At 37.7% G+C, this 15,760-nt stretch overlaps 1 protein-coding gene across 4 annotated transcripts in view; it reads left to right on the top strand.

The window, feature by feature from the left end:
• The window catches only part of LOC139700040 (protein croquemort-like), a 97,615-nt gene that overhangs the window by 17,063 nt on the left and 64,792 nt on the right, over positions 1-15,760 (top strand). For 2 of the 4 annotated variants that reach the window (XM_071598500.1, XM_071598501.1), the window contains exon 1: positions 3,342-3,575. The exons of the other annotated variants lie outside the window; for them this stretch is intronic. The gene's annotated coding sequence lies outside the window, so the exon portion shown is untranslated. Of the gene's footprint in view, positions 1-3,341; positions 3,576-15,760 lie in introns of those variants that run through there. 4 annotated transcript variants of the gene reach the window in all.

Here is a 15,760-nt window from a genome sequence, read left to right on the forward strand (position 1 = left end):
ACCTCAACAGGAGGTTAGAGTTAACCCTCAGTTTAACAAGACATTATAACTTGGACTTGATATCACTTACAAATAGAGGAATCGATTGGATTTTGATAAAAAATATTTCTGGAAGTGAAGATTTATAATGGTCCCTTTTAATATTATCGATGGATTTGGTTATTTCTCTCATATTTGCTACACATTTAACTGAAAAAATTGTAGATCTAATACCTTTAGATAAAATATAGATCAAGAATACTGCGAAAACAATGGTGCCCCTATCAACATCCTTTCTTGAAAATGTCCTCTTTTTCTTCATAAACTCAGCTCTGTGGAGTTATTCCCATGCATAATAATAGGTGTTATTAAATGAGGAGCATTCGAAATATTTTTCTGCCGACGGAAGCGTGTGCACCTCGGGAAACTTTTAGCCAGCTGGGATAGTCACCGGAGTTCAGGGCTTCAACAGTGTATTAGAAACCATCGAAAAGGCGTACGATATCGTGTTGGACGATAGGCGAGTGAAGGTGAGTGAGATAGCTAAGGCCATGGGGATATCGGAAGAAACGGTGCGAAACATGTTGCGCAAATAATTAGGGATGCGAAAGCTCTGAGCAAAGTATGTGCCGCATTTGCTGAATGCCAATCAAAAACAAACGATTTTCGCAGCAATGCTTGGATCGATTCAAGAGGAACCCGACCGATTTTCTGCGGCGATTTGTCCCCATGGATGAGATATGGGTCCACCACTACACGCCAGGAACGAAACAACAATCAAAGCAATGGGTGGGAGCCGGTGGTTCAGCGCCAAAGAAAGCGAAGTCGATCATACGTACGTGCTGGAAAGGTCACGGCAAGTTTGTTTTGGAATGCGAAAGGGATCCTACAGATTACCTTGAAAAAGGCGGAACAATTACGGGCGAAAATTACTCTAACCTTTTTGACCAGCTGGATACCAAAATTTGCGATAAGATGCCTGGCTTAAAGAAGAAAAAGACATCTTTCACCAGGACAACCTGCTGTCACCTGCTCACAAAAAGTGCATTAGAGATGGGAAAACTATGATATTAGGGGTACGATTTGCTCGGCCATCCCCCTTATTCTCCTGATTGAGAACCCTCAGACCATGTTCCCAGTTAGTTAAAAATTGGTTTCTGGGAAGCGCTTCGCGTCCAATGAAGAAGCCTTGAGGGCTGTAGATGGATATTTTCACAGCCTTCTAGACTCTCGCTTCCGGGAAGGAATACGATGTTGGGGAAACGCTGGACCGAGTGCGTTGAAGTCAAGGGAGATTATGTAGAAACATAAAATATATTTTTATCTGCAAATCGCAGGCTTTCATTGTCATGCCGAAAACTTTTCACTTTACCCCCGTATGTCAAAATTAGAGAGATCAAGTGTAGAACAAATAGATTTAAGATGCCATTTTTCCACGAGCGAAAAGGAATCGAAATAACACTGTCCGACCGCGGTAGGGTCATATTCGGGTCAAAATCAATCTGGGGTGTTTTCACCCCCAGCCACACACCCTAATTTACTAATACTATAATGTACTAAGGGTACTAATTTAATTTAAATTTGGAAATAAGAATTCAGCCTAGCTCGCAGGCGCTTGGCGCTTGGAGTGTGTTGAAGGTCAGATCCCCCACCACCGAGCACTCAGTTCGCTGATTTATGCGATCAATCTTTTCTTTTAAACACGAAGTGTTGAAACCCGGGTCGTGTGAATAAAAATACTATAGTGGAAATTACAATTGTTAATTATAATTTCTATCCAATATGGAAATTTTCTACAAAGTTAAGCCTGAAATTATACGGCATCACGTTTTATAGTTTGTCCTTCGAATGGGCTAGAATTAAAAGGCAACATGACTCTGTGAAAAGCTATAGATGAGTTTTTTCCATGCTCTTCGATCGATCTCGAAGATGAACGTTAACATAATGAGGCAACGGTTAACTTCACTTCTTTTCTTTCTCCCTGAGGCGTCTATAATTTCGTCACCTGGAATTAATTAGCTACGCTTTTTGTTAGACGTTTTCGTCAATGTCGTTTGCATAAATTGTGTGCCTCATCTCTTCTCAGAATCATTAGTGATGCTATATCGCAAAATGTGGGGGAAGAGACATGCAAGAAATCCAAGACGCCTTCCTTTGTTTTTTCTCCTTATAAAGATCTTGTAATACGTATGGCAAAAAATTAGGATAGTCAGAAAATTCTTTTGATTTTCAAAATCATCTTCTGGCTTTAATGCGTTTTACTGAGCTTGGATGTAGCTAACTCTGCTTTACCGAATGTTGTTATAACCTTTCAGTACTGTTTCCTTTAAATAACAGTTTACTTGTGCGTACAAATTTGTATAAAAAGCATCAGGAAAGGTATCGAAAAATTAGATGTTTCAGATATTGCTACAATGCCTCAAGATTCTTCAAAGTACATCCATCAAAGTCTCCTGGTAGTCCAGCGCTTTACCAATGGACTGTAACGCTTCATGAAAATCGAATATGTTCTTTGAATTTTGGGTAGATCGATTATTTTCCAGTGATTTCACGATTCAATGGTTTTCATGCTAATAACTATCATGAAGATAAAGGCTTTTTAGTGTGGCTTCTGGAGCTTGGGCATTAGAATTTTCATTTGCTGGACTGATGTTTGTAAAGAAATAATGCATTTCTCCTATATAATCGCCTCCCATGCAAAGTGCAACACGGTGTATCAAATTTTAACGTTCATTGTTTACGTATATAACTATCAGACATAACGTGGCTTATCAGTATCCTTCCGTGAATTTTAATTGCTTCTTCATCCGGAATAAGCTCCTCGAGTATATCTCGATGCCATCATGATTTTAAAAAAACCTATAATAGGAAAAATTATTTTTTCTGGGCTGCCACTGCTCTAAAGGATGAAACCACGCATCGCACTCCAATTAACTTTAGGGGAAGAGCAAAAACTGATCCCATTTTTACCATACACTCCAACCCTGCATTTAAGTTGCCTAAAAGCTTTGGGTTGGGTTCGACGTTCTGTCGCGTCATTCTGTTGCGAACTCGCCTTCCGATTTAAGTCGAAGACTGTATCCTCGTTGTGGTTAGGTAAACAACTTGAAGGGATTTTCTCTTCCGAGTTCAAGTGTAATCTAACTGGTGTGGCGACCGTGGCAATGGCATTGAGAGGTAATCTTGCTGTCCTTTCACTGCAAGCGCTGGAATCCTATTACACGGACTGTTTGACGCTTTTCTCTCCGCCTTCACCTCCCTCCCCACCCACCTTTCCATTCTCCTTCCCCTTTTTACCTTCCAGTTCCCCTCCTAACCAGATCGCTCTCTTGCACGCATAAGCGAACATTTTAGTTCAGCATCGCACCTATACATAAAAGGGTGGTAACTCAGCGCGTGGAGCGTTGACTACTCTACTAAATTTCCTAGGTTCAAAACCGGGTTCTAGCTATGGTTCCTGTGCCGTCGCTGTTACTCCCATCTCCAAGCTCTCCTTTGTCTGGGGGACACATCGTCCTGGGATGGTGCTTGCGGTGGAGGGGAAAGAACTGACCGTCTACCCTAAAGGCGCGGATTTCAGAGGGGCTTCTTAATAGGTGAGCTCTAAACTCCCCAATTAAATGAAACAATTTTTTAGGTTGATTGCTGTGGTGTACATAGCCGTTTCGGAAAGTCATCGATAAAATCATGAGTGTATTCTGTCGTTTTCTTTAGCGGAAATAGATCTTAATGAACTTGGCTCCAACAATTCTTCCTCTAAGATAATGTGAAATTAGATAATGCAAATTAGTCGAAAATGAAAGCTTATTTTTCATTTCATTCATGCTTTATGGCACCGTAACATGGGGTTAATGTCTTTTCAATCTTTCAATTTAACCTTTATCGCCACGCTACTAATTCCACCCGCTACTATCAGTCTATGAGGAAAAGTTTAACTCAAAAACGACCTCCCAAAATACAGCACACCCTTGAGAAAAATGTTGAACCCTCAAAGTCAATACTCACCAGAATCAAAGAATTCGTAATTTATTGAGCATGTAGATGTAAAACTCATTTCCGCCCCTTGAAACAGATACTCAGGCCAAATATCCCGAGCATACCGATTTCCGACAGTTTTTTCCTGTAGTAATACGTTAGGGAACCAAACTCGGGAATAGCATTACGCTGATATGAGCAATCAATTAACAAATCAAAATTTATAGAACTTATTACTTACGCAATTAGTCGATTGCTCTCCTATGTACATACAGAATATCTTCTGTCCTTGATATCGCGTGACTTTGAGTAGAAGGTGTAATTGAACCGTATGTATACAGGTAAAACTGTACCTGTATGAATGATAAAACCTTCTTTAAATTATTTACGTACTTCCTTGAATGACTATGAATAACTAGTGGATACAATTGTGTGCATGATGGTATCAGAAAAAAATATTTACTTTGCTTAATCAAGTTATATTATTATTGACCAAAACGGACGATATGCTAAGATAACTTAGCCACAATTATTTGTATAAAAAATATTATTTCTAAAATCTTTAATTTTTTGGAACAGTATTGATATTTGAAAAAGGGATGCTTATTCAATGACTATAAGTTTCAATTTATTTTAGGCCATGCCAGTAGTTAACAGGCTGAACATTTAGGAAAACGAAATAGCGGACTGCATAATAACCCATGACTTTCTCATAGAGCACATTATTTTTAGATATTTTATATTGCCATCAAAATTGTTTTCTTCCTTGATGTCACTCTATGCACTCAACCAAGGGTGGAGAAAAGTACCTTGAGGTACATTGGGTGCCGAAATGTGGAGGAAAAGTAAGCGAGATGTATTATGTTAAATCCCCGGTATTACTTCAGGTACCTAATCTTAATTTGGAACTTACCTTTGTTGCTTAGGGCGAAGTATTGTTTTTATGGAAATATTTGACTCCAAAATAATAATGAATAGACATGTTTTGAGGCCCCATGAACAAGCTTTCCATATTTTCCGAATGATTTCTGTTCGTGTGCTCGCTTATGTGATATTTTTTTCGGCACGAAAACTCAATCGCTATTACCATGAGCTGCACTAACCTTTCTATTTGCCTTATATTTTAAGTTACAGCAACTGATTAGATTTTAGCCCTTACATATTCACTGGAAGCTACCGATTCAAATGTTATCAACCGCCACCGCAAAATAACCATGGACATAGTGTAAGGTATAAAAACTACGAGGGTCATCCGGAAAGTAGTACCCGTTCGTGCCGCATGAAGTGCTGACGACGCGAGTAGCCGCTGGACGAGGTCAGATAGCTTCAGTGGCTTGTCTGCCTTCTCTGAGCCAAGTTGCGTGACGCTAGCATTGCCTGTGTTGTTTCTGTGATTGTTTACAATGTTTAAAAAAATTGAGAACGCCGCCAGTTGTGAAGTGAGGGCAGTGATTAAATTCCTCAATGCAAGAAACGTTCGCCCATGTGATATTCATCGCCAATTAAAGGAGGTGTATGGAGACAATGTAATGGACGAGTCGTCTGTTCGGCGGTGGTGTCGCAACTGCAACATGGGGAGGGGGAACACACACGACGATGAGCGTTCAGGGAGACCGTCTGTCATTACAGACCAACTGGTGAGCTCAGTTGACGAATTCGTGAGGAACGATCGGCGCGTCACAATTGATGACATCTGTGAGCATTTTCCCAATGTTTCTCGAACAATTGTTCATGAAATTGTTAAACACCATCTGCATTATGCAAAAATTTGTGCAAGATGGGTCCCTCGCGTATCTCAATGAGCTGGCGGCGAAGGACTATGCAGCAGGAATACAGAAACTTGTCACACGTTATGACAAATGCCTTAATTTGCTTGGAGATTATGTTGAGAAGTAGTTTAAAGTATCCTCTTTCAAATAAAATTTTTTATGTTTGTTAATATTTACTTTTGTGTCTTTATTTCACGAACGGGTACTACTTTCCGGATGACCCTCGTATTTTATTACACAAGAATATCCGTCACGCGCCATTTTATTTTTCTCACCAACATATGACAGAATCGAGTTGTTTGCGTGCGATGTGGACTATTATATAAATAAAGAATTGAATTACATTATGCTTAATATTTACCGTATCCCGCGTGAAATATTTACCAATCGTCCCTCAAATGCGTTTTTTGACCCCCTTTGGAAGTGATCATGACATAAGCTCGAGAACCGTATCATTCTCCTTAATTTAACGAATGTTGAATCCATTAAAACCCAAAATAAAACAATTCAATCAAAAATAGGCATTTAAGTAGGTTAAAATTAAATGATTCCAAAACTACTCTTTCAATTCGTCCTGCAGAGGCGAAAAGAAAACTTTAAGAAGACTTGAGTAACGAAATAAATTAACGTCAATTATTGACTTGGTCCTTGTCTTCGGTCATTAAAAGGAAAATCGTGTGTATATAGTAAAGTGCTGGCCACATTTTTTTATCCTGCCTTTTTATGCGTTATACGCCAGGCAGTGTCTTTAGGAGTCACGATTATATCCTTTCAAAAAACTATAATCAGGGTTGTGACAAATATTATTGAAATTGCTTAAAATATAACTAGCTTCTATGGTAGTACAATTTGACAGCCAGTCTGGCATATTGCTATCATTCCCATGATGCTACCAACCGTGCACCCTATTTGCTTGTTGGACAAGAATTCTCCAACAATTTCTTTATCCCTTAAATTATTTATCCTATTGAACTGTACCCAAAGTTCCAAGCTTTATTGATAAATGAGCATTGTGCGTCTGGGTTGTGAAACATATTGGACATTCATTTAAGGAATTAAGCTAATTAAGCTATCAATTTTTAGTTGAATAGAGATACTAAAGATTACTGGTAGGTTAAAATGCAAATAATTATATCTTCCAAAATTCGCTTCACCTCCTTTCAATTTTTCATTTTTCAAGTAGATGTTATAATTTTGTTTGGGGGTAGGGCTGATTTAATGCAACCCACAAAACGCATCTATACTGGACTTGTACGTGGATTTACTGAAAATAACTTTAACCCTATAATAATTCTTTTATATTTCTTGACTGATCTGCGCCTTTTCTCGCATCTCGTATTTTGGTACAGGCTGAGTTTAAGTACCCAAAAATATGTTTAGGAGCCCAATATGTTTTAGACTAGTTACGCCTAAAATTTCTAAAAGCCCTATTACCTAAGCATATAAAACCTAAGTATTAGACATTATTTTTCGTAGTCGATTTATGCCGAGTCAGTGGCCCTGGCGAAGGAATTTGCTCGCCATGAAAGTTAAACGGTCGGCGTTCGTGGCAAAATAGTATTCAGTATGCATGTATGTTTCGAAGAGGAATGGAATAATCGTGGAAGGGATGTATACATTGATTGCTGCTGAAAGGTGGAGCTATATAGAGAGGAGGAATCGGATGGCAGGGTTTATGGGAGAGGCTGGAATTTTTGGAAAGGAAAACTGGAGAGTTCTACTTAATTCCAGGAGTGTAAGATTAGAGGCGAGGATATTTGGCGCTCTGGGTCGGGAAGAAAATTTTGCTGTGGCTGTTTCAGCTCCTTAACTGTCCCAACTAAAGCTTTCAAGCTTATATTAAAACGGCGAAATCGATTAAAAAACCATTATTGTTATCTTAGACACTTACTGGACCAATTTATCTCTCACCTCTCATGCGGAATATCAACGGTTACCGGTGGTGTATGTGGTGTCGCATTTTGAAGGATAGGGGAAGATGCCCTCCCTATTTCTTCCCCCATTCCCATGCTACCGATGTGTGCATTCTTAATTCATGGCAACATAGCTGAATTAGCCTCTATGCTGACGTCTATTGGCGTTTTATATAAGTAGTCTTTTTATTACAACACTAAAAATATTGCGTTGAAGAAACTTTTGCCATGAAAGAGAGTTCACTTTGAAATTCATTGAGCACCGTGAGACAGGAAGCAGCCGGTGAAGGGAGCTCAGAGAAGAATTCTCTCGAAATTCCATGCCACTTACATGATGCATGGAATATTTTTTCAAGGCTAGCACTCAATCGGCGAGAAGTTAATGTGTCTAATTAGAAAGTTTCTATCTGTCCGTAAGAGCTGTACATGTACAGGCCATTAATTTGTTCTCACCTATCCAGTTTTCGTAAACTGAGTGTCCTCCAAATACGCAGGAATGATCAACCTATCGCCATCTGGACGAATATTTTCTAATTATTTTATTTGCATCCAATTAAATATGAAGACGAAATTGGCTGGAATTCACATCTATTAACTGGAAACTATTACTATTAAAAACTGTGAGGAGTGAACAATTTTAAGTTGTGAATTAAATGCTTTCATTATCATTTTCCGGTATGAGAGTGTTTAGATTATGGAATATTATGCTCCTATATCCTCCAAAGCTTATTCTAAACTTTTGTTTATATAAATGAGCTAGAAAATGTTAGAGATATGGTCAGTGAGTATTATTATTATTGGCAATCTATCCTTTAATCTAGGCTTTGGAAGTACACAGGTTGGAATTCGCTAAATTACATATCATTGCGTCACACAACTCCACTTGGAATCATACACTATATATAATCCTTCTTCCATATAATTTTTGCCTCCCTTCATCATGTTCCACATCTGTCCTTTCCCTTCCCCTGCCTCGGTTGCCTTACGTTCACCGTTCTATCACAGTTTTCATCATTTAATTTCCAATCAGAATGAAATCTACCATCCACCTATTCTGCCTCCTTTGAATTTCCACCAGTAATGCTCTCTCCTTCTTGCCATGCTTTGTACTTCATTTTTTTCCCTTTCCGTTCATTAAACCAAAATCTCAAGAGCCTCCAAATTACGCCAACCACCTTGATTCAATGCACAAAACCACACTTTTGCCAGTCTTTTCTTAAACTCCTTACTCAAGGTCCCAGTCATAAAATTCCTTCCCAGTGCAAAATCTTTCCCGTTGGAATACGAGTATAATAAAACATATATTTTTTTAAATTACAGAGTTGCTTCATTATCTAAAATTTTTGCTCAATCCAGAAAATGTTAAGAAATATTTCTCCGTTTACAATACTCCTTCCGGCTTACTGCGAACTAACCCGACAACCTTCTTTTATAATTTATTGCTCTTGGTCTTCTAACCCGTCCAAATAATTTTTTTTCCTTCTTTTGCACGCTCACGAAATAATAACTTTTATTTTATTCTAATCCTCTGCCATCACTGACCAAATATGGTAATCGTATAAATCACACTCTATTTTATTTTTTGTAATCTTTGCTGTACGTCTTTATATGAGATCTCTGTTAACAACTCATTACTCTTTGTAACGGGTAATTTTCGTGAGGCCATTTTTTATGTCCTCATCATTTTATTTTCCCATTTAAGTTGAATATTTTTTCCATGAAGTTGAGGATTCATTTCATCTACTTGAGAACGTGGTCAGGAACTACGTAGCTTTAAATTTGGTCTTCCTTGTGGCACTTTCACATCAGAATCAAATGATCAGTGGGATGTCTGTCTAAAGTCTTCCAGATCCCTTAATTTTAGAGGATGAACTCGAAAACCGTTTTTTAATGATGGCCATTTTCGCTTTCTGCAACTCAATCTGAGATGATAAACCTCTATTTAAAAAATTTGATTAAAGTTGATCCATCCCTATTCCTTTCTAACCGGATTTATGATTACTACCTGAGTAGAAAAATATCAAGGATCAAAGAATTTACTATTGAAACGTTTCCCACTGTCAGAATGTTGAACCCTATTCTTGATATTAAAACAAAAACTAAACAAAAATATACTATTTTACAAAAAAATCATTTTAACTGAGATTTCGTACTAAAAAAACATTTTGGCACATCTCTCAAATGGGAAAACCCACTCATTTTAATTTCGGGCTGTTTATGTTTTCACATTATCAATTGTGTTTTATGATATGAATTATATTGATGGTTTAGATATGAAGCTGTATTCCTTTAGTGGCAGATTTTATACCAGACCATTTTTGGATCCTAATTCTCAGCCACAGAGACATCCTCTTAAGGATGTCTCTGAAGATACCAAGGTCGGCTTCAACGTTCCCATGTTACGTGCTTCGGTTTCCGTAGACAGAAGCATCTTTTTAAGACATAATTAATTTTTTTATGATTGAACTTTTTCTCTGCAATAGTGTCCTAACCGATGTAGAACTTCACACGATTTATATACGAAAAACAAACAATGTGGATCATATTTCAGTCACTGTTAACGGCGTCTTTATTTTCCCTCGTACTGAGTAAATTGAGAAAGAGTTAATCAAGTTCTCATTGAACTTTGCCCAACCGATGGATGCCACCAAGGAACGTAATTCTAAGCTGCGATTGTATTCAAAACTCATTGGTGGTCTCATTAATTACCACGCTCGCCTTGTGTGGCAGGGAAGCGAGTTATTCACAAATGCGAAGGATCTTTGTATGCGTACTTTCCAGGGTGAGTGTCATGTTTATGTATTTTCAATTGAATTTATTAATCGTATCTAGTAATTGCATATATTGCTCCGAATTAGAAAAAGTCATATTGCAGTGGCCTATTGACAATGCAAAACACCCGAACTTTGTAGTAGTCAGTATTATTTCTTCACCCTGCTCGCCAGAAGGTCGTCATCTGAAATTATGCACGGATAACACTGGAAGAATTCCCTAACATTCGAAAAAGTGAAAATTTGAAATTAGGCAGAGGAGATCGCTGTTTTGTTCGGGAAAATTAAGGATACAAAATTAGCAAAGAATATAATTTAAATTGGAGACCAGTGACTGGCCTGCTTCCTGGTTATCGTAATACTTAAAGACTTCGAAAGCAGGCCATTTCCAAATCTTGATACTATTGGCGATCCCCTAACGACGGAATCATTCAATGAGACGAAAAAATGTTTCTTCACGATGGGAATAAGTAAAAGAGCTCAAACAATGTGGCTCTTAAGATCCAACATACACCTCGCCCTTCATATACATCGGTTGTTACCATCATGGGGCATCGAATAACCCATGCGAGGTACAACATGTACTGTTCACTTATTTCAATGCGTTTGCAATGAATGAGCAATTAGTTGACTCTGCCATCTGTGTTTTGATTAACTTTAGGCATGCCGTTCCTCCGTGTCACACCCGAAAGTGTTAATTTGATAGGTCGAAGTATAATGGTAGAAAATCTAACAAGTCATACCTTTTTTATTTTGATTTATACAGGAGAAGTAGACTCATATCGAAATGCGCAAAAAAAGTCCCCTGCGCGCTGAAATGTGACTTGTGTCGTGACTAATAATCATGATCACAGGCCCTCTTCCCCGCTCCTCTACCCCCTCCCCGGAAAACTCCTCTTTCTCCTTCCTCGCCTCCTCACCCCATCCTCCACCGGACGAGTCCTTGTCCGTGTGGGCAAAGATTACGGTTGCTTCTGTGTCACACAGTTTATATTCAATGACGGCCAACCTTGTTCGTCAGTCTTGCGTTATATATATATATGTATATATATATATATATATATATATATATATATATATATATATATATATATATATATTCATCTTTATTCATTTCTTCCGCACCCGTTACTTTCGTTTTGCAAGCACATGCATATTTTTATCAATTTCAGACCCAAGCGAGAGGCTTCAGTGCGTCCCGAATCTGTTGTAGCCAATTTTTGTCCTCGATGTATGCGATTGGGAGCATTTTCCCATAGAGAGATCAAGTTTCCATCGACGGAAATCCGAGGCCCGGAAGCCAATGCTTTTGGAAGGCGTTACTATACATTGATTTGCGTCGTTTTAATAACTCAACCTGAAAAAAATGCCTCATCTGATCGGTCAATACGTCCAAGTTGAACCTTGTTTCGCAACAGTTCATGACTGATAATTGAGATCTCGTTTTTTTCCGGTCTTCATCAAACCGAAAGCTTGCAAAGAGCGTGGCTCATCTTCGTGCTACTCGCGCTTATCGCGTGGCCTTGTTATTGTGTCCTCCCTCAGTATATTCCCCTATCTCCATCCAATCCATCCCCACTCTCATCCACTTTTTGTTCGCCAGTGCGTATCACACATCCATGCTCACATTGCATGGGATACAACACTCAAGGCATGTGCTTCTCAAGAATAAAATGACTCAAAAGGACAATGATTCGTCTGCTAGCGTCCAGCTGCTCCGTGATATCGCCCAGGCAGCGAGAGCGAAGGAGTTGGCGACGCACTCTTTTATTTTTATTCCAGCCGATGCGATTCACGACTCGCGATTTTCGAATCCTCGTGCAACTCGCTAGACTTACCTGGAAGTATTAATTCTGATACGATTCCTGACATCTAAGTCGTGCTCCCAGCCATGGATATTAGATTTTATTTTGAGAAGCAGGAGCAGAAAGCGTACATTTGGGCCCTACCTATTTAGATCCCCGTCAATTATGCTAACAAAATTCACCAATAATCTATCCACACGCTTCAAAATACCTATATATTTACGACTTCCGTAATTTCAGATTTTTAAAATCGACGTAAAACATCTTGCGTTTGTTGTAATATTCATTAATAATTATGTTTCCGATCATAATACGGTCATCAAAATAAGAATATTTTGAAAACTGAAAAACTACTACTTTACAATGCCAATATGCGTCCTCCCTAGCGTTCAGGTGTAGCATACCTCGATGGGCGCTAACATTTCTAAAACGTTCAATGAATTATAGTTAAGACTTACTTACATAGCCTCGTGATTTAAACATTTTTCTTCTTTTTATTAATCATGATAATGATCCATTTAATTCCCATATTTGGTTTTAATGATTGTCTTCTCCACTCAATGTTCGGGTTTGACATTCAGCCTTCAAAAACAGTTCTCAATTCTCGATGAATGCCCTCCGAATTCGCCTTGTTGTCGATCCCTGGACGTATAATTTATTTCTTGAGTTATTTTCAAGCATGGAAGTTATCAAACAATAAAAGTAGGAGCAACCAAACGATGTACTCTGATATTATTTTACTTATTTAAATAAAACTTTGGCAAAATGAGATGGAAAATAAATAAATGAATGAAAATACGAACACACATCTACCAAATTTAAAAACGTAAACCTCAAACAATGAATAGAATAGCACAAAAATCAGTTTTGATGTCAAACAACAAAATTCTCAATTTTACAAATGTTTTGCGGCCTTGTAATACGTGTATAGGTATGCATATTTAGGCGGTGGTCATTTGACGGCCAAATATTTCAAATATTTTGACGGATAGATATTTCAAACAAGTGAAATTACTCCCGTCTTGCAAGGTAAAATTTGAAAGAGCTCTAAAAAAATATGTTTTGTACCGCTGTACTTTCCACCTCGTAAACTTTCATAGAATATCATCCCAGTGAAAGTAAAGTATCCCAGATATTATTATAAAGAGTAATCTACCAGTCAAAGTAGGTATTTGACGGATGCAAAATTAAAGCACTGCTAAATTTCTAAGCTCGACCAAAGCTGATAATAAATAAATACTCTAAAGCTTGCGTTAAGATAAACTACTCTGCAGCTCCACATTCTTTCTACCTCACTTCATTCCATTCAATGCACCAATTCTTTTCCGGTATCAAGCATCTCATTTGTCACTCATTATGCCCTGCATCCACTACTCAGTTGTCAATCATTATGCCCTGCATCCACTTTTCTTCCTTCTTTGAATTTTCTCCGACAACTTTCTCTTTCCCCCTTGCATGACTAAAAATCTTCTCCATGCTACAAGACATTTTTAACGAAGTTTCTCCGTTTTTCATGTTTGTATTTTCAATTGTGAGTAGAATTTTCTCCCGGTAATATATATTCTTGGGCTCTCGTTTATTCCTGACCTATTTTATACATTACTTCCTTCCAGCTCATTCCTTCTTTCCTGCTTTTACTTCCCAAATAACAAAACTCTTCCACTATTCTAGCTTTTGATTCTTCAGTTCAAAAATTTTGTCATCTTCGAATGGCAGCAAGGGACAAGGATATTAAACTGAAGAATTATCTTATAGGAGAAGTGACAGTCTTAATTTAATGCACATTCCATTTCCATTTATATTAGTTTTGTTGATCTTCAGGTGGTACACCTTCAATACCTTCTCAAGCCGTCTTCTTTAGGTCCCATTCTTTCTCTATCACATCAGCTTTGATGAAGGAAAAATGAAACGATGATATTTTTCTCCGTAAAAATTCACTCCCGAAGCATATTCTTTGAGTTAATTTATTGCTTAATATTTAAGACGTTTAAGGTATTGGTTGAGTCTCTACATTGATTTAATTATAGTCACCCGGTAAGCAGCCAGTGGGTCACTCTTCAAGAACTATAAGATGTATTCTTTTTCCTAAGAATCATTTTATTTCAGTCTACATGAATGAATTTTTTATTTTTAATATATAAGGTATTTAAAGTTTGTTAACACAATGCAATGATATATGGATTTATGTGGTAGCAGATTGATCATTATTGAACAAAATTAAACACTATAGAGATGTTAGGTATACTTTCAGGTGCATGTGTATGTTAGTTGGTAGTTTGAGTGTTTGCATGTGTGTGGGGTGTAAGAGTTCATGCATGAATGTATGCCATGTTTTTTTTTTTATATATGATTTTGTCGTTATTGCATGCGATTTTTTTTTTATTATTTTTCTTTTCTAATTTATGGGTGGTGTCCTAGCACCCCCCGCCACACGCCCTTGCGGCGGCTTGCGGGGTATTGAGTAGATGTAGATGTAGATGTAGATTATTATTCAAAACTTGTGAGAGTAGAAGTCATTACGAATAACTAACGAAACCAATGACTCTTGTGGTGATTACAAATGGGCGTATCAATAGTAGCAATTTTTTTTCTGTTAAACTTTTAATTGAGTGTATTTGCTACACTTTATAGAGAATGCCCAGCATGATGTTAAAAGAAAAATTAAAATAGTTGTCTAAAAAAGAGGGATCAAAGCTAACCAAATAAAAATAATTCCAAAAATTGCATTATTTTATGCAGTTTTATAACTCGTAAATCAAGTAAAATAAAATCTAAACCAGATGCTTTCACTGTTATCCTTTTTTCTCAAGGCTCATCGACCGTATCCGGGCAACTACTAAGAAACTAACTATTACTAATTAATTAGTGAAAATGTGCCCGGTTAAGCGGTACATCTCTAGTTTCTGGGTATAAACATGAACGGCGCAATGGTTAAGTTAGTTGCGAAACAATTACGCTACATAATCCAAAAGCCGCGATTTTGTATCTCGTTTCGGACATTAAAATATGAATTTTGTTGTTGCGATAACGGTTAACTAGGTACTAAAAGTAGGTACTAAAAAAACACGTTGAATGAAGGAACCTGAAATATTGATATGGAAAATTAGCTCAAAAAATGAGACCCGATAGAGAATGTAGGAAATATTCTGGGTCCCTGGGTTTGATATAAATTGATACATTGGATAGCCAATGAATAGCTAAGTAGGGCATTGGAATTTTTGACAATATGAAGGAGAGCATAATAGTAAACAGTTAAAGAGAGATACTGAATTTAGGTTGAAAGAGGAGCTTCAGAGTCCCGTGATTGTGTGTATTAATTTTCAAAGTACCGTCCTTTAACTTATTGTCACCAATTACCAATGAGGACAAAAAAAATTCAATGGTAGGACAATGCTCCTCCACTGGGCAGAAGGTTGTCGAGACGAATTTGAAAGAGGTAGAGAGGAAGGGGAAGGCAAAAATACATTGCTAGAATGTATATAACGTTGAAAGAAAGAAGAATTAGACAAATCGTCACACCGCGACCGATGTGGCCGTGAGCAACACTC

The sequence above is a fragment of the Hetaerina americana genome, unplaced genomic scaffold (genome assembly GCF_022747635.1).
Source record: "Hetaerina americana unplaced genomic scaffold, ioHetAmer1.1.p SCAF_10, whole genome shotgun sequence".
Taxonomy (NCBI): domain Eukaryota; kingdom Metazoa; phylum Arthropoda; class Insecta; order Odonata; family Calopterygidae; genus Hetaerina; species Hetaerina americana.